The 9,946-nt window shown below is 24.8% G+C and overlaps 1 long non-coding RNA gene across 2 annotated transcripts in view; it reads right to left on the bottom strand.

The window, feature by feature from the left end:
* LOC147816295 (uncharacterized) overlaps window positions 1-9,685 on the bottom strand; it is a 31,382-nt gene extending 21,697 nt beyond the window's left edge. The window contains exons 1-5 of one of the 2 annotated variants that reach the window (XR_015432686.1): window positions 9,533-9,682; window positions 6,383-6,422; window positions 5,143-5,285; window positions 3,060-3,183; window positions 309-561 (exon numbers count right to left, since the gene is read on the bottom strand). This is a non-coding gene — a long non-coding RNA (uncharacterized LOC147816295). Of the gene's footprint in view, window positions 1-308; window positions 562-3,059; window positions 3,184-5,142; window positions 5,286-6,382; window positions 6,423-9,532 lie in introns of those variants that run through there. The other variant, XR_015432685.1, reaches the window with a different exon arrangement.
* Window positions 9,686-9,946: the final 261 nt, after the last annotated feature.

Genomic DNA, 9,946 nt, shown 5'->3' with positions numbered 1-9,946 from the left:
TAAAGTTATTACAAATTATTCTCTAGGTATTAAGTAAAATTCTTTTGTGTTATTGTAAAGTATATAGTTTAGTTATATAATTTTTTGTTTTCATTTAATAATTAATATCAATTTTAAAAAATTTAAATAAACAATTTTATTTTAGTTTGTGTTTCTTCTTAAATAATTTTTAATTTTAAGTGGTGATTACATGTTAATTGAAAATGCACATTATTTTCAATGTAATTATCTGGTTAATATCTTTTTGTATGCATATTTATTTAATGTTAGTGTTTATAATTGTCAGTTAACAAGGAAATAAGCAAATGAATGTTTGAGGAAATTTATTTCAACAATATATAAAAGCTTTTACTGACAAATGTTTTCAGAAATTTATTTCATCAATAGTATTATAAATAATAGTAATAATATAGTAGTATTATAAAATTTATTTATTTCCAGTTTCAGCAATATTATTCAGAATTCTTCTTCCTTTCTTTCAAACACTTTCTCTGTCTCCGTTATCTCAGCCACCTTGTTACTGATGCTTGTGTGACGTCAGGGAATTTACTTCGACAGCACCTATAATTCAATTTTAGCGTTTAATGATTTCTGTATAAGATAAACAGCAAAAAAAAATAAGAGAAATTATCATTTACACTTTAAAATATTAATCAATACTTATCGAATATTAAGAGAACACAATCCAACCTTAAACTACAATATATCTGTTTAAAAATTATTCCAGAAAAAATGTAAACAAAAGTAATTTTTATTGTAATTTTGGTATGATAATGGTAGGGTATTATATTAAAGTTAGTGTATAAGTATTATATGGTATTATTTAATGTTGTTATATACCAGTTATTATAGTTAAAAAAATGAACCAAACTCAAAACAGGCCTAAATAACATTTTAAATTGGCAACGAAGCCAATTAAAATTAATGTTAGAAATGCATTTAAAAATTCGACTTTTTAATGCGTAACTACTTGAATATTCTCACGAGACAAAAATTTTTTTAAAATAATCTATAAATTGGTGTTAATCAGCACTACGAAATCATTTACAAAACCGAAAGGCATATACCGATACTCACTAAATTTATAAAACTGAAAGAATAATTTTAAATTTATTTGACTTACTATTTTTTTGTTGTATTTAATGGCAACTTTACATAATTAGTATTTATTAGTTTTATACATTTTTGAAAGTTATATTACTAATGACTGATAGTCAAAATTTACCATAATAAAAACAGATTTCAAAAGCATTACATTAAAAAAAATAATTTCGTGTTTTCAGATAACGCCAGAAATATTAGTTTAGTGACTTTCTTCAAATATTCTACACCTACATGTTTATCATTAAGCTTATCTGACTTAACGAATGGAGAATGGAGAGTAAAAAAAAGTTCAATGAAGTACTTTTTTGCTTAAATAGATCTATAAGTGAGAAAACATCACTCATGTTGCAATTAGAATATTTGAAAAACAGATTATTCAGTTTAAAATAAAACAGTACCTAATGATAAACCAATCTGAAAATTCCATTCTTTAAATCTCTCAACGAATTTAAATTTTTGAACAACTTTCAAGATTGATATTTAAAATTTCGCCCCCAGCCATGATCTGAATTTCTGGGTAGCTAAAATGATTTAAGACTTATAGAAGAAACAAAGGAACAAACTTCTCCTTTCAAATTATAGCTAATTATAAATGTTTATATAAGCATGCTAAGTTCTTAAAATTTCTAAAATTTAAGCTATTTTTATGATAAAGTTCTTGTCAATTATTTTATTTTAAGTTAGTTTCCTCTTTTTTTTTTTTTTTTTTGATTTAAAAGCTAAATTGTTTTAAAACTTCAATTTATTACATGGATGTATCTACTGTATATCAAGAATTGAATTTTTTTTTTCCTTATTTGTTATGTTATCTTTCGAAGACTAGCTCAATAGTTTCCTTTACTATTACTAGATCACCAGGGAAGCAGGGGACCTTTACTGTTACTAACCAGCTCAATATTAAAAATAAAAAAATAAAAAAACACCATAGGGCTCTTATATGGTTATTGAGTAGTTGCATCTGAGCTCATTGTTTCCCCCGGTAACGTAGGTAGCTCCTCTGTTCTTTGTGTGAAAAAAGCAAATAAGACCTCTTTTACTAAAATATTTAAATTTTTACAATATATGTCTACGAGATGGCGCTGCCATAAACATGATTTTTTTTTTCACTTTTTTTTAAGTATAGCAAAAATAAGCAAAAAATTTTAATGCCTCAGATTTGAGGAAAATCCTCAATTTCAATTTATGATCACTATTTTATCTTATTATTTGGGCGTTAGAATGTACATATAACTTAAACACTAAATAGTTAATAAACTTTTTTGAAAAAAAATATCAATTTGCTGAGATTTTTTTCTTTTAAATAAAAATTATCAAAATTAAAGAATAAAAGAATAATGTTATGGCGCTGCCATAAACATGATTTTTTTTTTCACTTTTTTTTAAGTATAGCAAAAATAAGCAAAAAATTTTAATGCCCCAGATTTGAGGAAAATCCTCAATTTCAATTTATGATCACTATTTTATCTTATTATTTGGGCGTTAGAATGTACATATAACTTAAACACTAAATAGTTAATAAACTTTTTTGAAAAAAAATATCAATTTGCTGAGATTTTTTTCTTTTAAATAAAAATTATCAAAATTAAAGAATAATTCTTAAAACTTTTCAATTCTTATGAACATACATAATGATAACATGCACTCGAGTAATATTATAGAAATTAAAAAACAAAATCATAAAAACTTTTATTTCACTCAACTTTCATATTGGTATATATTTCCCTTTGCAAAATATTTTATGACAGTCACCTTATTTAACAACTTTCCAAATAATGAGATTTCATTTTATTTCCCCAAATTAAGAGCGTTAAACAAAAAATATTAATTTTTTAATCTAGTAATAGAAAAATGTTAAGATAATAGGTAAGATAAAATAGGATGTTTGCTGAGCTTAACTACTTAAATTTATAACATAACATGCACTACATCTGTAAAATTATAACATAAAATATTACCTGCAATTAATTGTAAGATCCTCGGATATTCTTGGATTGATTTGTCATGGAGAGGGGGTCATGGGGTCCAAATTGAGATCTTGAAGAAAGAGGTTGCTCAAAATTCTGTCGAATCGTGTTATAGCTGAAATTAACATAGCTAAACTTACTAATTTTAATAATAGTACACTGAACTTACTAAAATAATTTCATTAAATAAAGAAAAACGTAAAACAGTTTCAGAATATCAGAACTCATTATTTTGTGTCAATATAGCTGCAAAGCTATATTGCTATCATTCATTGACTTAATGTAAGAAAAAGAAGAAAAAAAACAATAAATCTATACAAATTCTCCCCCCCCCTCCCCAGTAGTAGCTAAAATTTTTTTAAATTTTTTATTTTTTAAATAAGATAATACAATCCTGATGCATCCTCTAAATTTTAGTCTAATATTTGAAAATAATGTGAATAAGTTCTTACTCTGTTTACTTTACACACTCACCCCCCCCCCCCAAAAAAAAAAAAATTATGCTTAAGAAATTCTTTCTGAACTGGCAATACATATATTATTTTAATTTAAAGCTCATTACAGATTTAAATAAATTTAACATTTCGAAATGAAAAGAGATGCTTCAATCATCTTAGTTAAAAAAAAATTACTAAAACTGCAAAAAATTAAAAATCTGTCTAGTTTCTATATAAAATAAGTAAACCACCTCTGTGTAGAGACCTCTTCTATTTACGACCACTTTTAGAAGGCACAGATAATGTCAGAAATATTAGTTTAGTGACTTTCTTCAAATATGCTACCACCTTCATGTTGATTATTAAGCTTATCTGACTTAATGAATAGAGAATAGATTGTAAAAAGAAGTTCAATGAGTACTTTTTTACGTAAATAGTAAATAAATATGCAAACATCACTGATGTTGCTCTTGGAATATTTGAAAAACAGATTGACCAGTTTAAAATAAAACAATACCTAATGATAAACCAATCTGAAAATTCCATTCTTTAAATCTCTCAGCGAATTTAAATTTTTGAACAACTCTTAAGATTGATTTTTAAAATTTTGTCTCCTTGCGTGATAAAAGAAACAAAGAAACAAACTTTTCCGTTTAAAATATAGCTAATTTTAAATTTATATATAATTCAGTTAAGTTTTTACAATTTTTATGATTTAAGCTTTTTTTATGATAAAATTCTTGTATATTATTTTATTTTTAGTTTTTTTTTTAAGTGAAAAGCATAATTGTTTTAAAATTTCGATTCATTACATGGATCTACTGCATATCAAGAATTTGCATTCTTTTTCGTTATTTATTTTGTTATCTTTCGAAGACAAACTCAATAGTTTGCTTACTAGATCACCAGGGAAGAAAAAAAAACATCAATCTAACAAACTCAATATTAAAAAAAAAATAATATTATTAAAAACGCACCAGAGGGTTCTCATAGTTGCATTGAGCTCATTGTTTCCACCGGTAACGTAGGTAGCTCCCAAGTTCTTTGTGTGAAAAAAGCACATCAGATCTCTTTCACTCAAATATTTAAATGTTTACAATATGTGCTACGAGATGGCGCTGCCGTAAACATGATTTTTTTTTTCTCTTGAAGTATAGTAAATAAGTCAAACTTTAAATGCTTTAAGATTTGAAGGAAAGCTTCAATTTCAATTTATAATCACTATTTTACTTATTATTTGGGCTTTAGAATAGACATATAACTTAAACATTAAATAGTTAAAAAACCTTTTTATGAGCATACATAATGGTAACATGCATTCGAGTAATATTTTAGAAATTAAAAAATTAAAACACAAAACTCTTTTTCACTCAACTTTCATATTGGTATATATTTCACTTCAAAAATTATTTTATGGCAGCCACCTTATTTAACAACTTTCCAAGCAATGAGATTTTATTTGATTTCTCCAGATTAAGCACTTGAAACTAAAAATATTAATTTTTTTAATCTAATTGTTGAAAAATAGTTAAGAAAGATTAGAGGTAAGATAAAATAGAATGTTTGCTGAGCTTACCAACTTAAATTAATAACATAACATGCACTACAGCTGTAAAATTTATGACATAAAATATTACCTGCAATTAATTGTATGATCCTTAGATATTCCTGGATTGATTTTGTCATGGGGATGCCAACTAAATTGAGATTTTCCAATTCATTGTAAAAGAGGTTGCGACAGTTATCTGCTCAATCCTCCAATCGCTCCAAAGTGTTACATCTGAAATTAACATTGCTGAACTTACTAATAATAATAATAGTAAACTAAACTTACTAAAATAATTTCATTAAGCTAAGAAAAACGTAAAACAGTTTTAGAATATCAGACCTCATTATTTGGTGTCAATATAGCTGCAAACAATTGTGCTATCACTGTCCATTGTTGACTTATATAATAAAAAAATGAAGAAAAAAAAACAATGAATCTATTCAAATTCTACCCCCCCCCCCAGTAGTAGCTAAAATAATTTTTAAATTTGTTATTTTTTACTTAAGATTATACAAACCTGATGCATCCTCTAAATTTTAGTCAAATATTTGAAAATAATGTGAATAAGTTCTTACTCTCTTTACTTTACACACACACAAAAATCAGATTATGCTTAAGAAATTCTTTCTGAATTGATAATACATATATTATTTTAATTAAAGCTCTTTACAAATTTAAATAAATGTAACATTTCGAAATGAAAAGTGATGCTTCAATCATCTTAGTTAAGAAAAATTACTAAGACTGAAAAAGATAAAAAATCTGATTAGTTTCTAAATGAAATAAGTAAAAATAAATGAATTAATTAATAAAAACTTAAATAATTTATTACATTTATTAGAATTTATTACATTTATTATTGAAATAATTTATTACAGAAAATTTGTAAGAAATATCAATATTTAGGAGATATAGTAGTTTTTTTTTTTTGTTTTATTTTATACTTTTGACAGTATAGAACTTTTGCGTAATGGTAATTTTTAAGTTTTTTTAGCGGGAAAATTTTCAGGTTTCTTTTTATTATTTTTCTTATAAATCCTTTTTTACAGACTCTTAAGAGTACAGAAAGAACATGTTTCTAATTTACGATGTATGCATTAAAACAACGTATACAAAACTACATTTTCTTAACATTTACTAAAACAAGTCACGCGTCCAAAAGTAATCATGCGATTAATTATACACCTTATATATGAAATCGTTAACTTTAATTTTGAAAGGTAAAGTTGATAAAAGTTAAGATAAATATTGGTAAAAGTTAAAATAAATAAAGACAGAAAAATAAAGATAAGAAAAAGTTGTACCGAATATTATAATCAGTTACTTACACGGTGTTTAAAAATTCCATACTGATTGCCCTCAATATACCTACAAATGGATATAAAAGAAATTCAAGTTTACATCTTATCTATTAAATAAGTTACATTAATAAATGTAGCAAAAAATCTAATATTCGAAGGGTAAATTAAATAAATTTAACTAAATAATTAATTTTTTAAATACAGCGAAACCACCGAGAAAGACCAACTCTGTGTAGCGACCTCTTTTATTTACGACCACTTTTGAAAGCACGGAATTTTTTCTATAGACTTTACAATAAAGAAAACCTTTAAACGAGACCATCAAAACCTACCCCAAACCACTGTAATAAGGTCAAAGAGGGGAAAACGAAAAAACTATCAACAGAAGAAATCTTAACGAAACAAATAAGTAGATTTAAATGTATTAATATTATTTGTAAGTGGCTCTTATTTAGAGCGCTCTTTTTTCCGATCTCTACAAGAGATATCCTCATGGTGCAGTCATTGTGCTCTAAAGACAATGCTATCATTTATTTATTTTAAGAGCTAAGACTTAAATTTAAGAAAAAAAAATATTTTCTAAAAAACTAAGAATCTCAAACAAACAAACCTCTTCTCATATTTAAAATCTAAGAATTAAAATCTCTTGCAGAAAATCATCCACCTTCCATAACATTTACTCAATCATAGTCAATAGAGGTAAGCTCAAGAACGACCAATTTCCATTAATAACCATTTTACGGAGATTGTTCACTCCCGAGAGGTTTCACTGTATAATCAAAGACTAATGCTAAGCCGTAAGAACAAAGATGGGATACGGCAACTCAATTTTAGCTTTCAATAAGTGTACTATTTAGTGTATAAGTATATATATTTACTTACTATTATTCTTTTTTATCTATTTTCATACATGCTATCATATTTAACACTAGAAAGACTGAAACTTAGTATATACCTATATTGCCCAAAATCAGTCAAAATGACTGGATGGTAAAAGAATAAATAAAGAAATTTATTTAAAATTAATTTTTAATATTTTTTATATTATTTACAATTATATAACAAGTTATTAGTATATTAACAATAAAAAAATTACATGTTGCACAAAATTCTAAGAAATTGTGTCATTATATAAATCATTGTTTTTATAATTGAAATTAAAAGCAGTAAAAATGACTTCCTGGGGCAATGTAGTGTTAATTATTTTCAAAAAATAGGTAGAATAATTCTTATGAACAAGAATATGAGGGTAACTTTATATTTTTAATGCATAGAGTTCATCTATTACTCAATAAGTATTGTATATTAAGCGTAAAATTTTTTTAAAAAAAACTGTGTTCAAAAAAATATTTTACCTTCTAAAAATTCAATAGATAAATTATTTTAAATAGTTAACCACAAAATAAAACTTCATAAGGTTAAGTAAGGTCAAACATAATAAGGTAAGGTAAAACATTTTTTAAAATATAAATGAATGTCATATCCACACCTTATTTAAATAAAGCATTGCATTTTGAATAAGCCTTATAATCTCCTAATATTTGATTAATTGTATTTATTTACCTTTTAAAAATTGCAATGCTGATTAGAAAGCTTCATTTTTTTGCTATTACAAAATTACATTGTGACATTTAAACTAAGTCTTTTCCTATTGAAAACAAATAGGTTGCTGAAAAGTTATTATTATAAGATAATATTATAGTACCATTACATATTAAAGTTTTTTTTTCTCTTTAAACTCATTTTTACTTAATTTGTACTTAGTATTGAGACTTTTTTTCTTTAATATTTTTATTTACTCTACAATTTTTATTATACAATTGTATACTGTAATGGTAAGCTGTTTTAAACATGAAAAAATATGTTTGTCCAGTTAAAAGTCTTTTCCTTTTCAAAACAGTTACATTATTGAAAGATGCAATGTCATAAGATTATTACCCATAATACTTTGAGTTATTATTTGACAGGCCCTTAAATTTTAAATAAACCAGTAACAATTTTAATAAATAAAATAATTTACTTAGATTTAGGTATTGTCTTTAATTTTCAGAATAGAATTTTGTTTCCTAAATTTTGTATATTTTAATAATATGTAGTACATCATTATTAATATTAAAACAAATTTGGATAATTAAACCAATAATCAGATTGATTAAATTTTAATGATAAACCATTTTAAATAGGAAAAAAGTGAATATGGGCACTTAAAATAAACATTTTCTTTTAAAAAAAATTAGATTCATGAAATTATATTAATACATCCATGGCAAGCAAGGATAGATAGGTATTCTTTAGCCAAGAATACATCATTTCAAACATGAAGAATTAAATTTGTGCTTCAAACTGAGCATTTTCCTTTTAAAAACAATTGTTTATGATAAATACAATCATCAATATTATCCTAGCACCGTAACATATAGTGAATGTTAAATTAATTTTAAGAAAATTTAAGACATTGTATTTCAGTATTGTCCATTTTTATATACATAGTACATTATAAACATTTACAAACGTTACAGTCTTATGGCTTTGCAGCAATAACAATCTAATTTTCTTTCAAAAATAATGTAATTGCTTTGAAAGGGAAAAATCTTAGTTTTAATTACCAAATTTATTATTTCAAGTTTAGATAGTAGAATGGCGAACCAATATCATTTTTAAGTAAAGTAAACAAAAATGATCCAATAAAAGGAAGATAAGTCTTAATTCAAAATGCAAGGCTTTTTTTCTCTTAGTTTCAAATTTGAATGACAATCATTTTTTCTTAAAAGAATGGTTTGTCTTATCTTATTCATAGTTATCTTTTTTAAAACGGTTTATCAATACAATTTTGAGAGGATAAAATAAAATAAAAGTTAATTAATCAATTAAGAAATCAAGCGCTTAATTTCAACAATGTTTTGGAAATGATTGATGTAATTAATTGAAATTCCTTTTAATTAAATGACAGTATATCTTCTAACATTAAAAGTATACAATATTTCTCAATCAGAATTAAACTCATAGCATATTTTAAAACGTTCTAACATTGTAGTGCAGCTTTTGCATGAGCATGCAAAACAATTATAAAACTTTTAAGTAAAATAGTAAGGAAATTTTTTTTTTTAAATAGCATACATTTTAGAAATTTTAACATTTCGAACAATTTTTAATTCAGAAGCATTTGAAATTACTTACCCGAAATAAACGTTCTTCCATGAAGTTCCTTGACGAGAATTTTTCAGGGCATCTCACCTTTTCTTCCAAAATACATTAGCCCTTTGTACAGCCGAGACTGAACAACGCCAGTTCGCAAATGGACCACACATTTGAATGTCTTCCTATTGGGTATATTTTAAAAACCCCGTTTAGGAGGAGGGGTCTCCTTCCAAGGAGTATTTTTTTTAATTTTGAACTTTTTTTCACATTCCTTCCAGCATTAAACTCATAATTTAAATTTGTTTTTAAATATTTTCCTTTTGATATGTAATTAGTAAATCCATTAGAATAAATTTCTAATGTACTATTTATTTTCGAAAATAATTAAATATAAGAATTATTTTCGGCATCAAAGAAGAGTAATTGGTTTATTCATATTTATATAAAAGAAAA

Source organism: Parasteatoda tepidariorum, chromosome 1, assembly GCF_982258835.1.
Source record: "Parasteatoda tepidariorum strain Cologne lab strain chromosome 1, Ptep-v5.0, whole genome shotgun sequence".
NCBI lineage: Eukaryota > Metazoa > Arthropoda > Arachnida > Araneae > Theridiidae > Parasteatoda > Parasteatoda tepidariorum.
This window is presented reverse-complemented; position numbering and strand designations above follow the sequence as displayed.